Source organism: Macrobrachium nipponense, chromosome 3 (genome assembly GCF_015104395.2).
Source record: "Macrobrachium nipponense isolate FS-2020 chromosome 3, ASM1510439v2, whole genome shotgun sequence".
Taxonomy (NCBI): Eukaryota; Metazoa; Arthropoda; class Malacostraca; order Decapoda; family Palaemonidae; genus Macrobrachium; species Macrobrachium nipponense.
In genome coordinates, this window is record NC_087202.1 from 114,335,836 (window position 1) to 114,351,145 (window position 15,310).

Sequence of the window (15,310 nt, forward strand, 5' to 3'; positions counted from 1 at the left end):
TTGGTAATTGAAGAACGAACCAGTATGGATGTTATGGCAGGAATGTCTGAATCAATGTTGTCACTGGGCAGGGAACTAAAAGAGGATACCCCCATAATGCAAACAGAGCACAAACTTCAAAAACCTCTACCACATTTTCAATTTTTTATACACCAGTTTGAATCTTGTAAAAATTACAGCAAGACCTATCAGTTTTGATGTAACTTCTTACATATGATAGAAATCCTAATGTCACACATTCATGCAGAGGGGAGTGGTGAATGGCAGGGGCACTTATCAGCAACTGCAGAAATGGCTGAGTATATAGCAGCGGCTGATCACACCCAATACATTAAAGCAGTAATGTTATCTACATGAAATGGACAACCTTCAAACTGAGACTCCTGAAATTTATGAATGTGGATACTTTACTGTGAAGCGATCTTCTGGAGAATCTAAGATGCAAAATGTAGGTCTGGTCAAGCAGGATTAAAGGGAATAACAATGAACAAGAATGCACAAACCGGTTGGTTTAAGACTCTACCAATTTCAGCTGCAATATCAACTTTCCAATTAGGGTGATGGCAAAATAAAAATGCATACCAAGATGAGTTTTATTATGATGGCAGCAGTGCAACAAAGAAAAGAAAATGTAACTCACGTGATCACATTATATCAGCCATTGAGAGTGGCCAGATTATAACATATTTGTAAATGGCAAAACTCATCTTGTCTCCATATCTGATGACATTGTGGGCAACAGAACAAATCAGTGATGATGTACTTGAGTTCAAAAACATGCAAAAAGTATTAGCTGAGTTTATTTAGTACTGGTAAAGTTAAGAAACTTAATCTTCACACATTCAAAGCTATAACACGTGCAAAATGTAACACAAAAGAGGAAGTAAATGGACTTATAAATGAGACAGTATACTTGCAAACAAATGGAGATGGAACTAGAAAGAGATGGTCACTCTGTGGAACTGAAGGAAGTTTTGAACCATTACTTGCACAACTACCCTCCATCTATTGCCTCTATGAACCCATCATGTGATAGGATTGTACTGAGAACAGGGAATCTAAATCATCACTTTTAGGAATGTTGAAAAAAAAGTGCAGTCTGACTGAGTGGCCTCCAGATACAGCAGAATTGAAGAGCAATTCTGGCATTGTGGTGGATACTACGTATTGCACTAGTGCGCTCATATAAGCCATTCAACAATGAGCAATGAGATACATATGCCTGCTGTATCCTTAGTGCTGTTGTGAGAGGAACAAGTCATAGTGAAATACACATGGTAGTAGTATATGGTATGATGGGAACATGGAAAGTGGAATCAGTTGAAAGATGCCAGTGGATGTTGGATAGACGAGGACATTCACAAATGGAGTATAGTATCAATAGTAGCCATGTCATAAGAAATGGGATAGCATTCTGGCAAGTAACATAAGTAAAGCTCATTTGTTATAATTTTTTGTATGAACAGTGGGTCTAAATCTGGCCCATATCAATTCCAGATGGTGTAACTGTAGTCTTGACTGGTGGGTTTGAAAATAGGCAAGAGGTTAGAATAGTGGAGGAGAAACAGAATACAATGCTTAAAGAAAAGGACAAGGATATGATATCATGAAGTTGGTGTCTCCACACATGAAAGAAGCTGACACAGACATTGTGGTGATAAGTGTAGGTGTATACGTAAATGATTACGTACTTAGCAGTAAGAGGCCTGAAAGAAGAGTACTACATGCAAACAAAAGACTATTTCATCCCTATTCATCAGATCATTGAAGTCACAGATGTGATGAGGCAAAAAATGCTTCCCTTTGTAAAGCCCTAAGTGGGTGTAATTCTACTAGCTTCTTTTATGGTACAAGCAAGAAAAAGCTTTTCTAGTGCTGCGACATATATTCGTAAAGCTGATCTAGCAGTAGCCCACAATCTCAGTGCCCAAACTTAGACAGTCACTTATTTGCTCGGTAAGAGAACATGAAATTAAATTAGCCACCTACAAATGATGCCTTTCGCCACACGTTTTAAGGACCATCTTCCAAGAATGTGTTTTTGTGTAAAAGCCATGCAGACCCATCCATCTCTTCCATCACCACTCGAATTAGGCTAGATGATCCTACCGAGTGGTGCAGTACATCCTGTAGTGATGACAAAAGATTAACTCCCATCATCAGTTCAAAGCACACAATTCTACAATTCCAACAGATGTGCGTGAAAAACTGCCCTTGTAGTCATAAGCAAATGGAATGTGATCTAGCTTGTTCATGCCGTGGGGATATTAGCAAGCGTGAGCGTAAGCAGATGGACATATCTGATGATGATGATGATGCTTAGAGTTTCTCTAACTACAGATATATAATAATTGATGTATTATTTGTTTTCTTGCAAAGTAATATATATATATATATATATATATATATATATATATATATATGTGTGTGTGTGTGTGTGTGTGTGTGTGTGTATACACTATATACATATATATATATACATATAAATAATGCATATTTCATATGAATAATAACCTGTATTATTTGGTCAAAACTGAATGCTACCTCAAAATCCATAATTTCCATCTTCACTAAACAAAATCAAGTAACACCAATTATCGGTCAAGTCAACTGTAATGTGATGTATAATGTTATACATTTGTATCTTGGCACATAATAACAAGAAAACAAATAAAGAAATAAGACACGCACGCAAATATAGATATATATATATTATATACATATATACACATATCATAACATATATCTATCTTATATATATATATTATATAATATATATATATATATATATATATATATATATATATATATATGTCTATATATATATATATATATGATATATACACATATATACATATATATCTAATATATATATATATATATATATATATATATATATAATATATATATAGATACATATATGTATATATGTTATATATATATATACATTATATATATATATATATATATATATATATATATATATATATTATATGTATATATATATATATATATATTATATATATATATATATATATTTGTGTGGCGTGTCTTATTTCTTTATTTGTTGTTATTATGTGCCAAGATACAAATGTATAACATTATACATCACAGTTGACTTGACGGATAATTGGTGTTACTTGATTTTGTTTAGTGAAGATGGAAATTATGGATTTTGAGGTAGCATTCAGTTTTGACTAAATAATACAGTTATTATTCATATGAAATATACATTATTCATGTGCATATAATCACTGACTAATTGTGCAAATCTGAAAAACTTTCCTGTAATTTACCTATAATAAACTTCGTAAATTGTGGCCGATTTGAACAAGCAAGCAAATGGCATAGCAGATAGTCAGAGTACCTAGTGCTGCTGATATATATATATATATATATATATATATATATATATATATATATATATATATATATATATATATCAATTCAGGAATGCGAAGACACATGGATGTTTTAAAGATATATTCATTAAGAAACGTTTCGCACATGACTATGTGCATCATCAGTCTGAAAAATGACAAAATTATAACATTAAAATATTAAAAATACACAGGATTCTTAAAATGACAATTAAAAACATAAAAAGACTAAAAAAGAAGCAAAGTAAAAACAACTGCTGTTACACAACTTCAGGTACAAAGAAAGAAGATAGAATGACCAAAGAGGGAACAAGAAACCTCCATGTGTCTTCGGCATTCCTGAATTGATGTTTGAGGGTCATACTGCAGATAGTATATATATATATATACATATATATATATATATATATATATATATATATATATATATATATATATATATATATATATATATGGCTCTATTTATGGAAATATCGAGATGTTCGAAAGGTTAGATTTTCAAGAGCCGTCCCGATTATGGTGTGGGACACTAATCTATCATAAAAATGCGTAAAATCTGAAGGGGTTCACCGTGTAGGGTAAATCTCAATTTTGGTGACTGGCTCCTCGACTAAAATGTAAAAGATCCACAAAGTTTCCCTGTTTTCCCAACCAGGAAAGTGGTCGCAATCGGAGTTTTTCCTGACGTTTGTTTGTTTGTATGGTGTTTTTACGTTGCAAGGAACCAGTGGTTATTCAGCAACGGGACCAACGGCTGCTCGTGACTTCCGAACCACGTGGAGAGTGAATATCTGTCACCAGACATACACATCTCTGATCCCTCAATGGCATGGTCGAGAATCGAACTCGCGGCCACCGAGGTGGCAGATAAAGACCATACCAACCACGCCACTGAGGCGCTTTTCCCGACGTTTGGTATGAAGAAGCCAATCACTGGGGTGATGGCAGGTATCACATCGTAATGAGTCGGTTACTGTCCGTCGCATAACTGATTACTGAATTTGCCTTCAATTTTCGACGTCATCTAAGAACCCCAGAGTAGCAGAGCCTTGTCGCACCAGCGCCAGTTCGAGCTTATACGAGTCTGTGGTTATCTTTCGCTTGTACCGTATTTGGGCCTAAGAAGGGATTCTTTTGACCAGATGGAGTGCATTAGCGTTCGATCCCTTTGGATAATGCGGTTAATGAATGCTATAGTACCACTATTTCTTATTCTTGCCTGATACCGTTTTTATTTTGTGATAGTCGCAACATCACAATATGGCTGTGAGAGTTCTTAGACTGTCGCTTTTTGATATGTAAATTTTATTTTATGGATATAATAATTGATCCTCTAAAGTCTAAATAATTACCCAAGTACAAAAGAAGAACTGCAATAACAAAATATTTGTTCTTAAATTATCATAACAAATTCGTAATATTCAACGCAAAAAGAAAAAATAAAACATTCTTTCACGATAATGAAAACTATCAGCGCCTAATTTATCCAACAAAGTTCAAGCTACCCAATCAAAAAAGCAAGGGTGAACTTATAATCAGCTGCACCTTATTTAGCAGTTTTGAGATTTTTATATACTCACAATAAGTATAGACTTGATGGAAATTATGTCGATGTCATCAGAATGTAAGTGAAATTTCAGTCTGTGCCTATGAATCACAAATGCCTAATTCAACACAATGAGGACTGCAGAGCCCAATTTTGCTTTTACTTTTTTTGATCTCTGAAGTTATGAAATATTTCCAGACGAGTTTCGCGGAACAATGTTGACATTTAACGAAAGTGACCATCTTCGGGCGCACCGTCAACTTAGGCTGAAAAATGCAGAGGGCCTGGTCGACGCGACAGAGCGGCGCAGACCTTGCTTGTCGTCCTCTCGCTTCATTTGCATATATCGAGTGCGGTAGTCAAGTCACCGGACACATACATGCGTTAGTATGCTATGTTCTACACAACCGTGGAATCAGGGCTTAGGGAAGACTGATTGATTTCATGTCGGTTCTCTCTCTCTCTCTCTCTCTCTCTCTCTCTCTCGTAAGTTTAGGCTGAGATATTTCATAATGTCATATTGCGAATAAGTCTCATGCATGGCTCTCTCCCCCCACCCTCCAAACAACCCCCTTCTCTCTCTCTCTCTCTCTGCTCTCTAAATCTCTCTCTCTCTCTCTCTCTCTCTTAGTACAGGCTGCGTAATTTTATAGTTTCATATCGTCAACAGTGATCAGAGTTGTTCTTAGTTTTTTTTTTTTTTTATTCCTACAAAGTAGCCCATCAACCCCCCCCCCCCACCCCCTTTCCCACCTTTTCCTTACGACCTTTAATTGTGTGTACGTAAGTATGTACGTCTGGCATTGCAAATTTCTTAAAACTAAAATATGAACTTTTAATAATCTTGATTTTTTCGATTGCCACTAGAATTACATCTCCAATTTTTGCGGTGTGTAGCAGAATACAATGAATGAGCACCCTTGTTTTGCAACCAGAGAGAGATTTGCATTAAATTTCCTCTGCAATGGGACGCCCATTTTTCTTGAACGATGATGGATCGAATCGTAATCCTCAGTATATATGTAGAAGTACTTACATTTTAATTTATTGTAAAGTGTTTAGAGAATCTGATACAGTTTCTCCCAGGATTGTAAGAGAAACATATCACATTTATTTCTCTGTGCAAAATTAAACTGGACAAATACTTTCAGCACTTTGTAAATATTTTATAAAGTAAACTAGAGAAAACCACTTGAATTGATCATCGTCTCGTATCTCCTTATACAATTTCAGTTCTGCATTTTATTTATGCAGTTTTAATTAGAGAAAAATATGCAGTCTTTCATTCCACAAAGAACTCATAAACAGAGAGAGAGAGAGAGAGAGAGAGAGAGAGAGAGAGAGAGAGAGAGAGAGAGAGAGAGAGAGGGTGGGTGGGGGAGAGGTTGGATAGGCAGGGTGAGGGATACATTATCACAAAAGCATAATTATTGACGACAAAAAGTCCGTAATCCTTAAACCTTATGTCTATAAATGTTCATGGAAAATATAGGAGACTGCTATACCCATGCGTATAATTCATTTTTTTATCCTTTTATTTGCACATTTATTTGAGCTGCTAGAAGATGCTACAACTAATATTTATGTTATAGAATCGTTATAATTACCTGACCGCATGTTAAGCTTTTTTTTTTCAGAATAACGGCAGAATTCTTAAGAATCAATATTGTCGAATTTATCAAGTGCACTGCAAAATCTCGACATTTCTGTATTGTTCCGTTCTTAACGAAATGTTTTTGTTATCATTTTCAAAGAAACAATTACTGACGATGACCTAAACTAGTCATAAACGTTACTGAAAACATAAGCAATATAAACATGAACTGCCAAAAAGCGTTTTGGAACACTGTAAGCACAAGTATATCTTGCTATAATGATAATATGAACATTCTCAAGGAATTCGGCATCTCATAATACAGGAAATTAAACTTCACAAAATAAATGAATAAATAAGTCTGAATCTAGTACCAAAAAATAAAAATAAAAAAAGTTTCATTACGTAATTATTGGCACTCACACTGATAAAAGGAAATGCAGAGCACAAAAACAGCGTAGTTTCTTTCTCCTTCTGCGGAAAGTAATTAAAATAAGCAGCGCAATTTGAGATGAAAATGACTCAATATTCCATAAAAAGAAAAAAAAAAGATATGTTTCATATTCTCTTTATGTGCGCCAACTGCAAGTTTGGTTTACATTTCAATTAAGGTCTATTTCGTTTTTTTTTATGAGCTAAGTTTGATTTAATAGATGTTTCTGTCGTGTAACATTCATGATAGCGCAAGCAAAGATGCTGCTTATGAGAAAAAGTCTGTTTTATCAGGAAATATTAGTAGCAAGCTGGCGACTACATTTTTTTTTAATATATCATATTACGAAGATCATTTTTAATTAAAGAAACTGTTTCCTAAGAGTCCATTAGCATAATTTTCATTCCGAGTTAAAGTTATCCATCAGCGCAGTGAAAACGACGACAAATACTGCATTTCATAATTACGAGAATTTCGTCATCTTTGTATTTTTGTTCTTTGGATTCTCTTGCCACCACCTTGCTTGAATTCACCGACAGAAGCAGATGACATTAGATACCTTACAAATGACGCTTGAAGGTGGTTTTTAATCACTGTAGACATCATAAGGTTCCGAACATCTCTCGGAGGTTCGTACAGAGATATGGCAGTCTTTTCATAATTAATAATCCTTATGAAAGAATATCTTGGATTTTTGAGAGATGGCCCAGGCGGGGTAACTAAAATTCTTTAAATCGGTATAATTAAATGTTAACTGTAAATCACACTACCTACTCTTAGGCCCCTTTTACAAACGTAAAGCTAATTAAAACTACACTTTCTTTATGGAATGTATGTCAACTGTTCACTATGTACAAAGGTCTAAATTAGAAGCAAAGATGGAGGAAAAGTGTGACATTCAGGCTATATAACCTTAAATAAATTACTCACAAGAATTTCTCTCTAAGATCTCGTTTCAAGTAATTTATTGTGCTCTCCACATTAGCCCAGTCCTTTATTTTCAATAAAACATTACCTATTCGTAGCATATTGCCTCCAAATAAAATTAAAGTGGATACGTTTATACCCGTATGTGTGTGTCTGTGTGGAAGTGTTTCAAGAACATTTTATGCGTGAGTGCGGCATCACCTATGACATGCCTATCAAATTGTCGTCGTGGCCGTAAGACTGTTTTCGTGTTGCGTGTTTTTGCAGTGTGCAAAAAAAAAAATAATCATATGCGTCATATGCTAAATAAATATATATATTATATTTAATATAATATATATAATAATATATATATAATTTCATTTATGTTATGTGTATGTGCATTTATATATATGTATCCTATATTTCTATATATATATATATATATATATATATATATATATATATATATATATATATATATATATAATATAGATATATATGTGTGTGTGTCTGTGTGTGTGTGCGTATGTATACGGCCTATGTTTCTATGCTTATTTTATCACCCTCTTCCCTGATGTTGAAGTATGAATCATAACAATAATGATGATTATAATATAGCAAGAATAATGATAATAAATGTAATTAAAATTAATATGAAATTTATCATTATGATTGATAATATCATTATCAATACTTTACATGACCGCGTCCATAGGAAAAGCAAAGTATGTAATATAATGCATTTTTCTTCATCAGCTAAATACAATTCTGTGGTAAATTTCATGGGTATCTGAACGATACTTGACGTATCCTTGAAACTCCAGAGTATCAATGGTTTTCACAATGCGTGTGTAAGACTTGGTGCACATTTCTATTTAAAAGAAACGTGAATTGCGTCATGGAACTGTATTACACAATCAATATTCTCATTTGATGCCCATTCCCTTATTGTACTCCTAGGAGTTTGAGTGTGTGAAATAATATAAGAATTCCATATACTACTGTCACTACTACTACCATCAACTGAGTCTTTATTCATAAAAAACGTCATACTACAGTATCAATGAGTGGGAGGGCCTTCGGTAATGACGTTTCACTAGCCTCTATCTAAGAGACTGCTAAATTAAACGAAGTATCCCTTTAAATTTCTTTGATTTACTCTGATAAGTGCCTTCGTTATCAACATTAGACATCACGGCATATTTTTGCTAGTCAGGCCGTGGCTTCAAATAGCTATTTCCAAAATAGGATCCATATCCGATGTTTTGGTAAGATTTTATCGACGAAAATCAATTAGAAACGGCCCTGAAATACAATGTAGTAACTATGAAAGAAGCCTTGTTATTAGTAAGCTATCTACTGGGTGCCCTTGTTCAGTCTTTAATAAATCACAACTAGCACTCCGTTCACGTGCGTCTCAATGAAATACATTGAAGATATATTCTTCAAATCTTAAGCTTGAGATAGTCACATATTTCAAATTAGGGCAAAAAATACGGGAGACTTATAGGTGATCCCTATAACATTCAAACAAAAGAATTCAACATTAAAACCTGTACATTATTATCAATGTTGGTCATTCCTTTCACGTGAAGCATTCAGAAAAGAACGTTTGAATTATCCGATTGAACCTTTAACAATAAACCTTGTCAGCCTAGATACCACATAACTATTTTAGGATACATTTTGCAGAATTTGACTTACATGCACTATCTGAATTTTGGTATAGTACCTGTAATATAACTTCTTAATATATTCAAAACAAGTAAAATATTCGGTTTTTTACTCAACATACCCGATCTTGTACTTTCGTCATGAAGGAAGAAAATGAGGAACAGTGGAGAACCATTATCTTTAAATAAATAATTCCTTACGCGAATAATATATGGCGTCCAACCGTTACCGTGTACAGGCATTCCTGAAAAGAAAGAGAAAATGGGTCATTTGACAATATCTTGGACACTTAAAATCTTTACTTAACGATGAGTGTCTATTAGCTTCATCTTTTCATTTCGTCTACAGCCTGATGAATATATATTTTCTTTATTCTTGTCAGCATTGTATTTTTAATATTGGAGTGGACATGTTGCCAGATATTGCCTAAATTTAAATAAGCTAAAAATATGCAGGGATATAGTTCTGATTAACAGCAGACATTTAAGAATATGAGGAGCTTCGCAACATGCAAGTTTATAAGAGCTCTTTATTATATACATTTCAAACTAGTTTTAGCAAACCAATATATTCATTTTTGTTCTGGTAGCTTCCAAAATCTTCAAGAAAAAGGATGCTGAAACTTGATGATAAGCAGAAAAAGCTTTTCAAATGTAAGATATAAAACAAAAACACAAGCAGGGAAAAAATTATCTTTGTGACGCAAACGCGTTCTCTGTCTGAATTAAATAAAAATCTGCTTGGCCAAAGATTTGAAAAGAAATTTAGTCATATTCTATGTGTGTTGTGATACTATTAAACTACCTGTGTTAGGGTTTCGTTTTACATTTAGATTACAAAGCTTCCCCTAGAATTTAATTTAATTCACTATAAGACAAAATAATCAGACACTTTGACTAAAATGCAATGTTTTTATTGAAAGTTGTGTCGGAATGACGACTTATTAAATTACTTGAAAATTATATAGATGAAGTAATCTGGAATATGATCATCCTAGGAATCGGCAGTAAATGAAAAATTGAGGTAATTCCAAAGCTACAAAAGAATGAACAGACCTATCCGGTGGCTGCCAATAACAGAAGCACAGGTAGGAATACATCAGGAGAATAGAAGGTGATAACTTAATCTATTGATCTGCCTTCTTTTTTGAAGACTTAATCGCTTCCCCCATAATAATCTTCTTTTTATTTAAAAGAAGACAGTATCTAAGATCACTTTGAATGTGATTGTTGAAATTTCAAAGAATAAGCGTGCAGTATTCGAAAATAACATGGGTTACATTAACAAGTTGCTTAGGATGTAAGACATACTTATACATTGAGTTTAGGATTTGCCAATAAGGGATTATAAGAAGGTAAAACCCCACCCCCACCCCACCCTCCCCCAACCCTCATGCTACCCTGCGTATCATATGTGGCTAATTGTGAGAAAATGATCAACCCTAATCTTCAGCTTTCAGCTCCACATGTTTCCACCTACAGTCGGCAGCTCAGGCGTATCTAACATTCATTGGTTGGTTCTGTTCAGCCAATTTAGACGTATGAAAATATAGCCAGTTTCCGCCGATACTGAATCTCTGTACAATGTACCCCCGACCTGGCGAAAAGGCGAGGCGCTCTGCTCTCGCCAACCAGATTTTACGGCAGTCGCCAACTGATAATTCATATTTTGCTATTTAGAACGGGTAAAAGAAAATGAACTACGTCAACATATATGTGTCATACGATTTCATCAGCAGGATCACCTCCATCGTTAAGACAAACTCTCAACGCTCTCCTCATCGTTTTCGCAAAGGATTTTTTTAAAAGTGAATTAGGGCGAAAGGAGCTACATCTGGCTCTCGGTTATTGTGTTCCTTTGGCTCTCACTAATTGGAAGAGAGTGTGTGTGTGAAGAGAGAGAGAGAGAGGATATATCCGAGCATTCGATGTGTGGCGGGACAGGGTGCCTTACGCCAGGGCGTCTTCTCAATAAATATCCATGTTGTTCGGAATGTGAATCTCGTTTGCTTTGCCCTCTCATTACATCCTGTGAACTGGAACGAATACTGGAATGCTAAATGGTCAAATGCAAAGGATTTTCAAAGACTAAATCTATCTGCCTATCTATCTATCTTTCTTCTTGTCCAGTTATTCCTGAAATATTCTTGTTAAATTTAATTCGAGAGTAGGTTTCTGTTTTCTCGAACCACAAATATTTGTTCCACAATTCTTGTGTTTTTTAATAGTCTAGTGGATTAGGTCAAAAACTAGTAGGAATTGTGCACTTTTGAACAGATTACCAAAATTTGGTTTCTAGGAGATTTTTATGTGGTCTTTCCAATAAGATGAGGAGACAAGTGATCTGAGCACTCTGTGACCCTGAAAAAATGACATTTTTCAAAATGGCCGCCTTATATTTGCCACTTTTTAAAATTTTTGCCCCGATGTTTGTTTTTAGGAATATAATTAATTATCTTGATACTTTTTGAAGTACAATGACCATAATGCACTGTTTTTTACCAAATAAATAAATAGAACACCTTTCAAGATGGCTGCCAACAAAGTCAACATTTTATAACATTTAATTTAATAATTTAATAAATGTACAAGCTTGATCTTGGGGAAAATGTCTCAAAAGAGTGCATCCAACATATTAATGACAAAAAGGATTTTTAGCTGTAAGGTGCATTACAAGTGTTCCATAGACAGTCAAAAGTGCAGCCAACAATTTAACACAGTAATAGATGCATCAGAAAAAAATTTAATCTTTAGGCATATGTAAAGTGTTTGAAGCTATAGTAAAATGCATTTCTCAAAAATAGTTATATCATATTTGAGTATTCATCTTGTTTTACTCACAACACCACATAATCATAATAATACAGTATATAGTTTGAAATAGTAATATATCTATATGACTAAACTTAATTAGATTTCTCTTAATACATCATCAAAGTTACATTGTCCTCATCACAAACTATAAACCTGAGAAAAATGATCTTTTAACTACATGTACTATTTGTGCATGTCTCTAATGTGAATGGGAAGCCAGCGGGCATAGTTGGTATGATCCATGGAAAACATCCAATGAACTAGCTGTCCAAGGCACTCAACATAGAGATCAAATTGCCTTCACGTAGAGAACGGATATACTGCAATGCAAGTAGCTCCAACTCCTGCACCATATTCCAGTACTGAAACTGAGGTGTACTCTTGACTCTTGAATCAACCCACATGTGGAAAGACATTGGCACTTCATATGGAGCAAGTGATGACAGGTAGGATGCATATGCTTCTTTCTTCAGTATATGTAGCAACAGATGTAACTTGATGCAAATAGCGTGACCTGGTCACGTGTGAGCCTTTTAGAATAGCTTCTGCACGCCCTGAAGTGGTAGCACCAGCCTGGACTACAATACTGCTCCATCCACTTCCATCAAGAAGATCTCCCAACAGCTTCATTACATTGATTTCAATGTGCAGTCCCCCCATCATGATAACAATTTTGCTCTCACCAAACCTCTCTGGAAATGCCCACTGGATTATTTTTGCAATAGCAAACAATGGTTGGTCCACTGTGATTACAGGGACCTGGCCTGGGTTGAGATTTGCAGTGGCCTTTGTTACCAGTTCCATAGAATGTGAAATCATAGCTGCAGTGTGGGCCTGCTCTGTGAATAGTGGGAGTAGAGCTATAGCGGAAGGTGGTCTTATTTGTTCTGTTGTTAGCCTACTTGCGTGGTAGGCTGCCCATGAAACATGGTCATCTGGATCAAGTTTGTCCTTTTCCAATTTCTCACCAACTGTTTCAAGCCAGAGGTCTTCTTGTTCTTTTGCCATATTGGCAATATTTGTGAGCTTCGGTTTCACCTCTCCTTGTCGTGGAACCATTGGCTCTGAACTGGGCATTTACAGTGGAGGAATCTCTGAGTAATCATCTGGCAATGGTAGCAATTTACCTTGGTTTGGTTCAATACAGATTTTGGTTCTTTCAGTTCCAGGATTAGATACAGTAGGAAACTGAATTATGGAAACAGCTGTTCCATGATATGAATCCTTTGATGTTCTTGAGGAAGTGTTATGGTCGATGTTGTCCACTGCCCCAACAGTGAATATGCCCTTTCTTAGAGTTGTAGGACGACACAATCCATCTTGTTCAAACTGCTTGATGACACCATTGGCAAGAGCTGTTGAGAGCTCTTGATGCGTTCATATGATATACAGAGTCCATGACTAAACAAAGTATCAACAAGACTTCTTTGTCGAGTTTTTGCATGGATGAGTAGGGCTGCATAGATCGAAAATGGTGTCTCTCTGCACTTCTGATGTCTTGTAGATGAAGCTTCTCTTGAGGTCTTCTTCGTATTAAAATCAGTAGCTGTGACAGACAAAGGGCTATTTTGGTCATAGCATCATCATCACATTGTTGATCTTTGATACAAGGTCCTTGTAATATCATCTTTACAAGGACAAGAAGACTTCTTGGGACCACATTCTTTTCACATCCTGGCCCAAAGTAACCATCAAATGAGTATTCATGGGAAAGTATATCTCTGCGAACTATTTTAGCTGCATGCATCAAATCGAATACTTCCTCATCAGCATATGTACAAGCAATGCGGATAGCCTTTCCAATATCTCTGTCAAACATCAATATTATATCTCTTCCCTCACTATGGGCCCTGAGGTCTGGAATAAGAGCTAACAACTTTTCTTTAAGTCTAGTCGTATGCACCTTTTGGGTATATGTTGGATCTATTTTAGCCATTCTTGCATCATACATTTTCCCTAGGTCTGCAAGTTTAAATACTGGAAGTGATTCACCTCTCTGTTCTTCTAAGTGTGAAACCAATTCACTTAGAACTAGCCCAGTGTTGAAAGCATCTTTTTGTTCCACTGTCATCAATAATTCTTCTTTTCCCTAACTTTGTTGTACAAATCTGTCATGCATTTGTGGTGATAACAGCATCACGAGCTGGCAAATCTCCAGCAGAAAGTTTGCCGAAAAGTTTTCTGTCTTGTAGTATATGAGAATACTCTCGGACTCTGCGATCAACATTTAGTGACATTGCTTTGATCAAAGGTGCTTCACTCTCATCTTTCTCACAGAAGAAGCATAACTCTGCTTTTGGCATGCTGTCACTGCTTAATCTAAGCTTCTTTTTTGCTGGGCTTGGTTGACAGCCAACCTCCTGCTTTGCTTTCTTTTCTTTAGCCCTCTGTAGCTTCTGGTTGTTGAAAAGGCCTTCACATGACTTGTGAAACTTGGCATCATTTTCTTGTAGCGTTGCTTCAATTCCTTTGCCATTGTCCAGTCTTTTTAATTGTCGATGTCCAATGGAACACATCCAAGTTGTTCAAATTCATATATATTTTCTGCTAACCTTTTGTAACTACATTCACTGTCTCTTCGTTGTGTTTTACCACCTGGGGGTTTAAGTTTCTCATTTGGTTTCATAACCTGGCATAAAATACATAATGTCCAATCTGTTGAGGGTTTAGCAGTTTTCTGCATGGCAGCTCCTTCCACTGGATCTACTTGCATGCACATTTCAGACATTTTCTATGGTTAAACTGTTAGCAACTACAACTACCACCACCACTAGTCTATATACATGTATGTACAACATTCAGGGCGATTGCTTCATGAAGGGTTTGGCTATATAATTGTATTTGATATTTATGCACCTGAAATAAAATGAAACAGGAATTAGATGTTTAAACAGATTGAAAGACATATACAAAAACAGATAGACAGACAGACAGCCAGTCAGAAGGACATATGGATATACA